The sequence below is a fragment of the Hyperolius riggenbachi genome, chromosome 1 (assembly GCF_040937935.1).
Source record: "Hyperolius riggenbachi isolate aHypRig1 chromosome 1, aHypRig1.pri, whole genome shotgun sequence".
NCBI classification, from domain to species: domain Eukaryota; kingdom Metazoa; phylum Chordata; class Amphibia; order Anura; family Hyperoliidae; genus Hyperolius; species Hyperolius riggenbachi.
The window spans coordinates 380,613,011-380,624,848 of NC_090646.1; positions in this window are offsets into that span (position 1 = coordinate 380,613,011).

An 11,838-nucleotide genomic window follows, 5' to 3' on the forward strand; every position below is an offset into this window, starting at 1 on the left:
CTGACCCACTTGAAAGAGACAGGCTACTTTATTTTATTTTCTGTCAATTAATCACTCCTTAAAATATTAACAGAATCATGGAGCAAAACAGAAGTAATCCAGCATACCTGCCTGGAATGGATTTATTTTTAAAGTATCTGTTTTTAGAAGACGAAGCTTCCAGCCCTTGTCTGGGCCATGGAACAAAGCTGGGGTTCCTAAAAGCTTACAAATGGTTGTGCAACTGCAGCTATGTGCTACATCATACTTAGGCCCAGTGGCCAATTGGCAGCACTTCTGCAGCCGGGAATTGGCAATGCACTGCAGCAGCAGAACCCTACGGCTACAGGGTAGTTCCATTTGCAGCGGTGTGGTCGTGTCACAATCACAAAGCATTGCATGCAGCATTTTGGGAGCAATTGCATTGATGGCTGCAGAGCCAAATCAAGATTAGACTAGCGTTTAGAACATGGGACTTCCGTGATTCAGGAATCGCAAGCGTTTCCCAATCTTCCAAAAAGTTCCTTTGTCGGCAATAGCACAAACTATAATTCACTAAATTTACAGTCATTCTTCCTATTCCTATACTTTTACCACCCAATACAGACAGTATTTAAAATTAGCCTTATAACTTATATTTTTCACTGGTCTCCATCTTTCGTAAATCAATTCCATCACTCCACTACACACAGGAAGAAGGTGCTCTGGTCAGATGAGACACCTGTATATTTATATACATATATACTAAATATATATATATATATATATATATATATATATATATATATATATATATATATATATATACAGTAGTTATCCAAAATGCTGCAATCTAAACTATTATAGTAGACCTATCTGTACTATGCAGTGCACCAACTTACTCATGTGTATGTTCTTTTTGGTCAGTGTTAGCAATCTTTCTTCGCACAGTACTTTGACATGGGGTCTCCCCAGTGATTTCTGTCACAGAAAAAAGAGAATCATCAATATCACAGTAAAAGTTGACTTTTCAAAGCTAATAGTGTCTCATTTGGGGGCTGAAATTTAATACATTTTCTTTGATACCGGGTGAGTTTTTAAACATCAAACAATGAAGCGGCCAGGGTGCAGTAAAATATTTACATCTATTGACTGTGCCTCAGAAGGGCAGAATGTGAAACACTGCTGGTCTGATGTTGATAAATTCTCCCTACCTTAATCCACAAACTTTAATAGGCATCTTTAATTTGGATACTTAGTAAGAAGTTCTACTGGACTAATTTCCCATGCTCTCTCTGCAGCACATCAAGTCCTATGGAAAAATTACATCTCTGAGATTTGAGAGCTTTAGAAGCAGTTTGTGGTTTGTTAACCAGTGCTAAGGAGTCTGGCGAGGGAACGTAGGAATGCACCTTTGTTCTTGTACAGTGCAGACTTCCTGACAAAATACGTTCACAACCCACAACATCATCAAAATTGCAGTGAATTTGTCTTTGGCAGCCACATCTATTGACAGAGATTCTTTAGAGTGGCCAGGGAATAGAAAGCTCTAATTACCACACACTTGTGGAATAAAGTGTACCTTGCAGTGTAATATATGCAGGGGGTGAGAGGTCTTATAAGGAAACTATACATTCCTCTTATACGATGTGTGTTCTGTGTGTGTGTGTGGTGTTGGTGTGTGTGTGTGGTGTTGGTATGTGTGTGCATGTGTGTGTGTGTAGGAAGCCCATTTTGAATCAGCCTCAGCTAACTGGAGCACATCCAATTTTCTTCTGAGCACATATAAAAACATACATTGTCTATAGTTTCAGCTAATAACGTATTTCTGTAACCTTGCGAAACAATGCCAGCCAAAAGAGAGCAAAATTCTCATATAATATAAATTAACAGGATAAACATATGCTATATGTCTAAAGTATTTCTGTTTTAAATGTATTGACTAAACATTTATTAAGTCGTCATTTTAAAACTAACCTCCAGGTACTAATTTTAAAATAGCTTTGGGCAGAAAATGTAATAAATTATTTGATAGATGAAGCCTGAAACATTTCCAGTGTATTCATAACATAAATGAAATTCCTTGTAATGTGCCATTTATTCCGATTATTCTTATTCTTGTTTGAGAAATTACTACTCTCTACAAGTGCAACATGATTCCCTCCAAGATGGACTGCAAAGTCCAGTATTCCATGACTGTTACACTACTGTATATGAGGAAACTACAAAGTCAATTACCCCCGACCTGTCCACCTTCTACTAGAGGTACACGATCCAGTCTGTCTTTTTATGTTAGAAAACTATAAAGCCCATCACATCCTTCCTGTCCTACCTTCAACTAAGGGCATTGCAAGATCCAATAAAGCACATACCTGTCCTTCTAAGAGAATCACACATTCTAGTATCCCCTAAATGTTCTTGTATCTGAGGAAACTACAAAAACCATCATCCCTACCTTTCCTTTTTCTAATGGTATAACAAGATCCAGCCACTCCCACCTGTCCCTGTATCTTAGGAAACTACAAAACCCATCATCCCTACCTTTCCTTTTACTAAGGGTAGTACAAGGCCCATATTCAGCAACGATACATTGTGGGAGACCTCATATGCTTACTCCAACCTGAATAATTGCAAATGCCTTCCGTTTTAAGAAGGCAAATTTCTGTTTTGCATAGTATTGTTAGTAACAGGACTTTTTGGTCTTTTTAGCCCCCCACATACCCCTTGGGATTCTGTTTCACCATGGGCTAGTTGAACAATTTGTAGCCTTTATTCAATTCACTTTTCCTCCTAATTTCTGTCCATGGTGATAATTCCCCCCCCCCCCCCCCCCTGTTTGAAATTACTTTTTATCACTCTGCAATGTAAAAATTGCCTAATAGTAGGTGAAAAAAAGTATTCTGAAAATTATTCTGAGTATTTTCTTGCTTGCTGGTGGCTTAAAAAAGATAGAAGACTGCAATTTAATACTGTCAAAAAACAGGATTTTGAAGGGCGCTGCTACTATCTCTCAATCCTGAACCAATCTACACCATGCAGCTGTTCTCTCAGAATGGGGATATCCCCCTATTCCCCTCCACACACAGAAAAAACAAAAAGTTGATAGAGAGTGGTGCTGGTTCGGTTCTCACTAAAAAATAAAAAATATTTTATTAAAATATAACCATAAATCCTCCCAAATTAATCATTCAGTTTCACAATATTGTCATGTATATTATTAATATTTGCTAGAGGGACGTCAGCATAATTGCCATACACCATATATCTCAATATACCATTAGGCCATACTACACTCAAAAATCAGCAATCACACAACCTCCATACATCCAGTGATCACCTGATTCCCCTTTGTAAATTTCTGGAATTATTAATCCTATTAATAAGGCGCTACCTAGTGTTATGCAGCCTATATAATTATACACAGTTAGGATAGTCTCCTGGATGATTAAAAATCATTATTGTAGTATCTGTCAGTCAAAACAAATGTTGCAACAGAATCATGATGAGTCTCTCTCACAGACTCCTCTCCCTGAAATTATCTCCGTTGTTCAAAAGGTATATAACTCACAGTTCCAATGGGCTTCAGCAGATTCCGGTGGCCTACCCCGCACTTGGCGTATGTGCTGGTAATCCTTCCTATATGTTTCAAGATCGCCACCCTCCGCTAGCCCCGCTCTGTGTATAACCGTGAAGCGCAGCTTCCGGATCAGCTGTCTCAGCCACCGTGAAGTCACTTCCCACGGATGTCCCAGTGGTTATTCCTGCATTCCACCTGTTATCCTGTATGCATAAGCTCAAGGTACAGCGGTGGAATTGCGGTGTTAGAAAAGCTGGTGGGATTCAGCTCTGTACACCACTAGATACCACAGGGGCGCCCCTCCAGTTCAGACCAACATGTTTCAATGGCTGTCGGCCATCTTCCTCAGGATCTAGTCGGCTTTTACCACTCCATCTTTGTTTATACACACTTCCTGGGGCTGCGGGATCCTCCTTCTCGTTCCTCTTAAAGGACCATAACACCTTTTTTCCTTAGGACACTTAACTAAAGAATATATACACTGTATTAAAATCCTCCATCATTCTATAAATATATTATTCTTCATTAAAAAAGGAGGCCTTAAAATCCCACCTAGTTCCCTATAATCGTTTTAGACTAATCTAATTCTCCTTCCCCACCCTCCGAGTTGATCTCCCCTTCATTCCTACTCTCTCTATATACAGGGAATCAGGTGATCCAGGGGAATCAGCTGACCACCACCATTCTACCTCAGAAAACCAAATAACTCCCACTCCTCATTCAGTTCTCCAGGGGTCATGGTGTTTGAGTTAAATATCCACTGGCTTTCACGTCTCACGGCATCTTGGCAATGTAATCCCCACCCCTCGCGTCTCGGTGGACCACTTCTATACCAAAATAAATTACATGATTTATTTTACAATCATGATGTGTCTTAAAATGTTTCGACAGGGGGTGTCCCTGCCATCCCTTCAGAATATTATTAAGGTGTTCACCCTCTCTTTTTCCCAATTCCCGTTTAGTACGTCCAATGTATTTCTTGTTACAGGGACAAATCAAACAGTAGATGACCCCCCTTGTATCGCAGGTGATAAGACCTTTCATTTTAAACTTCTCCCTCCCCGCCTCAACACGGTTGACCTTCTTATAACTTCTCGTCCTGCTACAGTTGTGGCAATTCCACCGGGGAATCAGCTGACCACTACCATTCTACCTCAGAAAACCAAATACTCTCTATCATCTTTTTGATTTTACAATTTAAAGGGATACTGTAGGAGGGTCGGGGGGAAATGAGTTGAACTTACCTGGGGCTTCTAATGGTTTCCCACAGGCATCCTGTGCCCGCGCAGCCACTCACCAATGCTCCGGCCCCGCCTCTGGTTCACTTCTGGAATTTCAGACTTTAAAGTCTGAAAACCACTGCGCTTGCGTTGCCGTGTCCTCGCCCCCCCTGATGTCACCAGGAACGTACGGCGCATTCACAGACCATACTGGGCATGCGCAGTACCCTCCTGGTGACATCAGCGGCAATGAGGACACGGCAATGCAGGCGTAGTGGTTTTCATGCTTTAAAGTCTGAAATTCCAGAAGTGAACCAGAGGCGGGGCCGGAGCATTGGGGAGTGGCTGCGCTGGCACAGGATGTCTGTGGGGGACCATTAGAAGCCCCGGGTAACTTTAACTCATTTTCCCCCGACCCCCCTACAGTATCCCTTTAATACTGGCAGAGAGGCAGTTTAGTTTTTCACTGCACTACTGTGATAAGACAAATGAGTTTAAAATGCCCCGCCCCCGGATACATAAATTAGTCACATGCTTCCAGATAAAATAATCAAATAGTTCCATGCCTCCTGATAAAAGAATCAAGTAGTCACACGCTATGAGATAATTCATCAAGTAGTCATGTGCCACCCATTAAAAATAAAGTTATCATAATCATCCAGATAAAATAATAAAGCAGTCACACACCTCCAGATAAAATAATTAAGTAGCCAGGGGCCTCACAATAAAACAAATTAAATAGGCAGGTGCATCAAGATAAAACGATTAAGTAGCCAAGTCTGCCCTGCATAAATAGATAAAGCAGCCATGTTCCCCAGATAAAATAATTAAGTAGCCCAAAAAAACAAAAGAATAAGATTTTTTTTCCCTAATAAAGTTTAATTTGTGTCTTTTTTTAATATTATGCTTTGAATTGATATAGGGTCAAATTCAACCCTCTAAACCTATTTACCTGGGTGGGGCAGGACATCTGGGGGTCCCTTTATTAAAGAGGGCTCCCAGATTCCACATAAGCCCTCAGTTATTCTGTGTTTCCCCCCACCTCCTCCTGGGCAGTGGAGGTGGGGAAGAGCCCAATGTCCATGATATGGACAAGGACTCTGTAGGAGAGGGGAAGGCTTTGTACAGAGTACCTCATACCACAGACCATGTGGGCTGGTGTGGCTAGTATGGCACAGAATCAGCGCAAATGCAGAATCACTGTTTTTTTGGTCACTTAACTGTCATTGAACTAACTCAGCCTGACTGTAAGGGCTGGAAAACCCTTATCGCCTGCACGTGGGCATAAGCACTGTGACCACTACACACCACTACACAAAGACTACCGCCAAGAGGACTAACATTTATGTCCTGGATGTGTCAACTAGCAAAAACAATGATTTTCTCACCTGACGCAATCACTAAAGCTCTTTAGGGTTGTTTGCAGTGCATTAAACGCAGTGTTTTTGTCTGTGAGTATGAACTGGGCTTAACCCGTACACTACCTTATCACCGTGTACACACGTCGGACGTTTTAAAGCACTTAATTTAACAAATTTAGGAATGTACTGTGATTTCTGCCCTTTAGAGATTAAAACACAACTCTGCGTTAACTACATAATTTTTGGTGGGACTTTTGCCATGGATCCCCCTCCAGCATAAAATTCGCCTGCCCATTGAAGTCTATGGTGGTTCTCCAGATTCGCCTGTTCACAAACTTTTGCGGAAATTCATGTTCGAGGTTTGCAAACCAAAAATGTCATGTTCGCTACATCACTAGATATAAGAAGCTTGCACGTGTTGAGCTTCTTATCACCTCAAATTGCACCTGGCCCCTAGTCAATAAAATGCCTTTTACACCACCAGCAAGCAAGAAAATACTTATACTAATGTTAATAGCCCCTTTTACCTTCTTTTCGGTTATCTTTCAATAGCAAAGTAATGAAAAAGTTTTCAAAGAGAAGAATACAAATTATCTCTGAGGAGTAAAGTCAGGAAAAAAAGTTAATTGCATATGGGCCAAAAGCAGAACACAGAGTATCCCTGGGACCTTTTTCTGTCAAAAAATGTACCACTAAAATTTGGGGTGCCACAGGGTTCAATCCCATCCCCTATGCTATTTGCCATTTACCGTACATGCTCTCACTTGGAAAAACAGCAAGGCTTAATTGCTATTCTGAAAACACCCAGCTATACTTATCCTTCAAACCTGGCGGGACGGATCCTACTTTAAAAATAAAAGCTGGCTTAGCTGAGCTACAGGTGTGGAGGAATGAAACTGAATGCCTACAAAAATGAGATTCCTGTAGTTAGAGCTCAGTGCCAGAAATGAAATCAACATCACTGAGGATGGGGAGCTCAGATGTAAATAGCACTGATCCTGTGGCAAGACTAGGTGTACTTGTTGATGCGATATTAAAGGGATACTAAGCAGCTTTTAAAAACACAATTTGCACTTACCTGGGGCTTCCTCCAGCCCACCGTAGGCCACGAAGTCCCACTTGCATCCTCCTGTCTTCTCTCCCAGTCCCGCTGGAGGTTCCATTAATTGGCTACTTTGGCTTGAAGTGCCAGTACACGTCTCTGTCGCGCAGGCTACGCATCATCACGCCGGGCGGTGTGAGAGTTCTGCACATGCACGGTTTTCTAACTCCGAACTGCGCATGCACAGGACTTTCACGTCAGCAGGTGTTGGCGTGATGACCCATAGTGTGCGAGGCTAGGACGCGTACTGGCAACTTCAGGTCGAAGTCACCAATTAACGGAGCTGCCAGCGGGACTGGGAGAGGAGCCAGAAGGACAACGGTGGACCTTGCAGTCTACGATGGGCTGGGGGAAGCCCCAGGTAAGTGCAAATTGTGTTTTAAAAGCTGCTCAGTATCCCTTTAATCTTCAGCAATCAAATCTTGGCTGTGTTAAATTTTCCTACTTTAACCCAGAGAACATTGTCACCACAGCAGGACTAATGCGTTGTCCTCTATATGGGCCTCCCAAGTAAAGACCTGCACTGCTCACAGTTGGTACAGACATTTGCTGCAAGTTTTCTAGCAAACCGACCCTGCTGTTGCCACATAAGACTGATTCTTCACTCCATTGGACTACTATTATTCAAATTTCTACACAATATAGGTTTTGGATACCTGAAAGATTTGTTGCAACTGTACCACACTCTCCACAACCTCAGGTCAGTGGAATCAAACATTGTGGTCACCCCTAGAGTAGATCTCAAAATCTTAGCCTGCTGTCATTCTGCCTAGGGGCACCAGGTCCACCAGGCTGACCAGGTGGTGGTCTGGGGAGCTGTGCAAGGGGGAAGGTGGGGGGCGAGCCCACCCCCGCCAGATTGTGGGACTCCCCCAGGTGGTGAACTGGCTTGCGCGTCTAATAGATGCCACACCAGTTCACTCCCCACAGCCTGTAGCTCACCTTAGCCTGCGAAAGTCTTCCGCTGGCAGAGCAAGGCTACGGGAAGATGGCATTCGAAGCCCTGCACTAGACTATTTGTGTCTCCAGTACAGGGCTTCAGGCACCATCTTCCCTTAGCCCTGCTCTGCCTGTGTCAGTGCAGGAGTTTCGTAGCCACTGGCTGCAGGAAAGATTGTAGCATTACGATTATTTTCTGATGAAACATTGCTGCATTATGATTATTTTCTGGTGAAACATTGCCGCATTACAATTATTTTCCGGTGAAACATTGCTGCATTGCGATTATTTTCTGGTGAAACGCTGCCCCATTATGATTATTTAATGCTGCCGTATTACGTTATTTTTTGGTGAAACATTGCCACAGTACGATTAGTTTAATTATTTTATGGTGAAACGCTGCCCACATTACAATTATTTTCTGGTGAAACATTGCTGCATTATGATTATTTTCTGGTAATACATTGCCGCATTACAATTACTTTATGGTGAAACATTGCCGCATTACAATTATTTTATGGTAAGACATTGCTGCATTACAATTATTTTATGGTGAAACATTGCTGCATTACAATTATTTTATGGTGAAACATTGCCGCATTACAATTATTTTATGGTGAAACATTGCTGCATAACAATTATTTTATGGTGAAACGCTGACCACATTACCATTATTTTATGGTGAAACATTGCCGCATTACAATTATTTTATAGTGAAACCACGGGGGAAAGGGGGGTAGAGGAATGTGTCGGGTGCGCCACAGGTTTCCACGCCTGGAGCGACAAAATGACTAGAGACGTCCCTGACTCTACCCCTACCCTTCGGGGCCTTCTACGGCTCTCAGTCAAGACAGTTCCATCCCTGGATGTGTTTGAATTCAGAAATCTGTTATTTATGAGCATGTAGATTTCGTGTGTATCAGAATCCAACCCAAACAGTTGACTGTTTCTGAGACATGCTCTTGTGCTTTTAGTCCTATAGGAGAAAAGTGCTTTACAAATGTTGTTGCCGTCATGGCAAAGTTTTTCCCCCCTTAATAAAAAAAGAGTTAAAACTTTATTTAATAAACATTATAAGACACTAGGGATCCCAGGGTGAAACAGAAACACAATGAATTAGTGCGGCGTCCTCTCAAGCCCTTTTAACCCCTTGTCCACCATGCAAGTTGGTATTGTTCAGAGAATTTGGAGCCTGTCAGTGTGGGGCACTTTGACTTGCCACTGCCAGTGTTAATGCATGTGTTGGGATACTGAACTTTGCTAGATCAAACTGCACCAGTCATTTGGTGATTGACGCATAGGGTTATCAATGCTGTGCTACTTTCCGCGAGAGGATGCATCCGTAACACTCCACTATGCATGTAGACTAACTGCAAAAGAGTTGCAAAGGAATTGGAAGGAATAGAAAGGAAGGATTTTAGACTCATGATCGGCATATGGGGAAAAAAAGGTTTTGCCGTCTATTTAGGAAGGGGTTCTTACAGTAAGAGTTGTTAAATATGGAATATTTTACCACAAAAAGCTATGACACTGTCAATATCTATCTACATTTAAAAGAGGTTTGGATTATTTCCTTGCATTGAAGAACATTCACGGCTATAACTACTTTTTATTCCCATCAGAGTTGAAATTTTAACAGGTGTGATGGGCCCTCCCCCCCCCCTCCCAAAAAAATGGGACTGATGGCACTGGAACGAGGGGCGCAAGAGAGAGCAGGGGAAGCTTTATAGGATACAGAGCCTTCCCGTTGTTAGCCATAGGTATGCGATTTAAAAAAATGCCACTTCACATTTACATTTAACCACATGCCGACCGCGCACTCATACCACGCGTCGGCAAAGTGGCAGCTGCAGGACCAGCGACGCAGTTCTGCGTCACCGGCTGCAGGCTAATTAATCAGGAAGCAGCCGCTCGCGCGAGCAGCTGCTTCCTGTCAATTCACGGCAGGGGGCTCCGTTAATAGCCTGCGGGCCGCCGATCGCGGCTCGCAGGCTAAATGTAAACACAAGCGGAAATAATCTGCTTTGTTTACATTTTTACAACGCTGCTAACAGTAGCAGCGTTGTACCAGATCAGCGATCCCTGGCCAATCAGCGGCCGGGGATCGCTGTCACGTGACAGGCAGGAGCCTGTTAGAGGCTGCACAGGACAGATCCGTTCCTGTGCAGCCTCAGATCTCCGGGGAAGGGAGGGAGGAGAGGGAGGGGGGGAATTTCGCCGCGGAGGGGGGCTTTGAGGTGCCCCCCCCCCGCAACACCCAGGCAGGCAGGAGCGATCAGACCCCCCCCCCCAGCACATCATCCCCCTAGTGGGGAAAAAAGGGGGCGATCTGGTCGCTCTGCCTGGTGTTTGATCTGTGCTGGGGGCTGCACAGCCCACCCAGCACAGATCAGCTAAAACAGCGCTGGTCCTTAAGGGGGGGGTAAAGGGTGGGTCCTCAAGTGGTTAATATTCAAAATGTCACCATGACCATGTGTACATACACACACCAGTACACACAACATACAGCACACCAGTACACACACACTACAGAACACCTGTACACACACTACAGCACAGCAGTACACACGCTCAACAGTACACGTACAGTACACATTTACCATTCACAAATGCCCCTTTTTCTGCTTGCATACCTTGCTGTATGCATTTCTTCAGGCTGTGGCTGCCCATATGAGTGCTTGGCATGGGGGCAGAGCTTAACCACATCAACCTCGGTCATTAAAAGAGCCCGTGCCAGGTGGCCTATTAAGAAGGTGCCGGTGTTGTGTCTGATTACGCTGCCTGCTGATTTGCGCTGCCCTGCATGCGCAGTAGGAGACTGTGCGGCCACATTTCCTATTGAATGATGCTGCTGGTGGTAAAATACTAAATATCTCCGCTCCCACACCTCTTACACCCAGAATGACCTCTATGCCAAATTGCAGCCCCCGAGACCCACTAGTTCCCGAGATAGGTTTCTGTAATCTATCTCCTGAACCAGCGGGGCTCGGGGGCTGCAATGAATGGTATAGAGATAGTTCTGGGGTTCCTCTCCCTACCCTGAAAATTTGGGGAGTGTAAGAGGTGTGCAAGTGAAGATATTTAGTATTTTACATCCAGCAGCATCATTAACTTCACACTGAGCATGCATGCGACTCAGTGTGGAAGGGAGCTTCCGGGCAGCGCAATCAGACATTACACCGGCTCCATGGCAATGGACGCTTGCACTAAGTGAGCTTGTGACAGGGGGAGGAGCTGTTTCAGCCAGAGACCACACGCTGAGTCGCCTGCAGAGAGCAGTGTCAATTCCATGATAACAGATGCTGGCACAGTGGGAGAAGATTCAGGGCTCATGGCCTGGATCCCACCCCCTAACGGCGTTTCTGGTAATGGCATTACTAAAGGACAAGTGTAATGAAAAACTGTAAAATCTAAAATACTCTTGTGTTTGTTCAATGCTTTAAGGATGAACATTTATCCCAGTGTAAAAAGCACTCTAAATTATCATTATTATTTTTTTTACTGTTGTTGTCATTTACAGCAGGTTTTATTAATCTGCTGGCTCTGTACCACCTTCTGGTTTTGGACAAGTACATCTCCTGATGGAGGATTATTTTATTTAAGTACTCTTTAAATGTCAGTGGAAGAGTCCAACTGCTTGAATAGTGTGCACAGAATCAGGCTGTCAGAGGGAGCCATCAG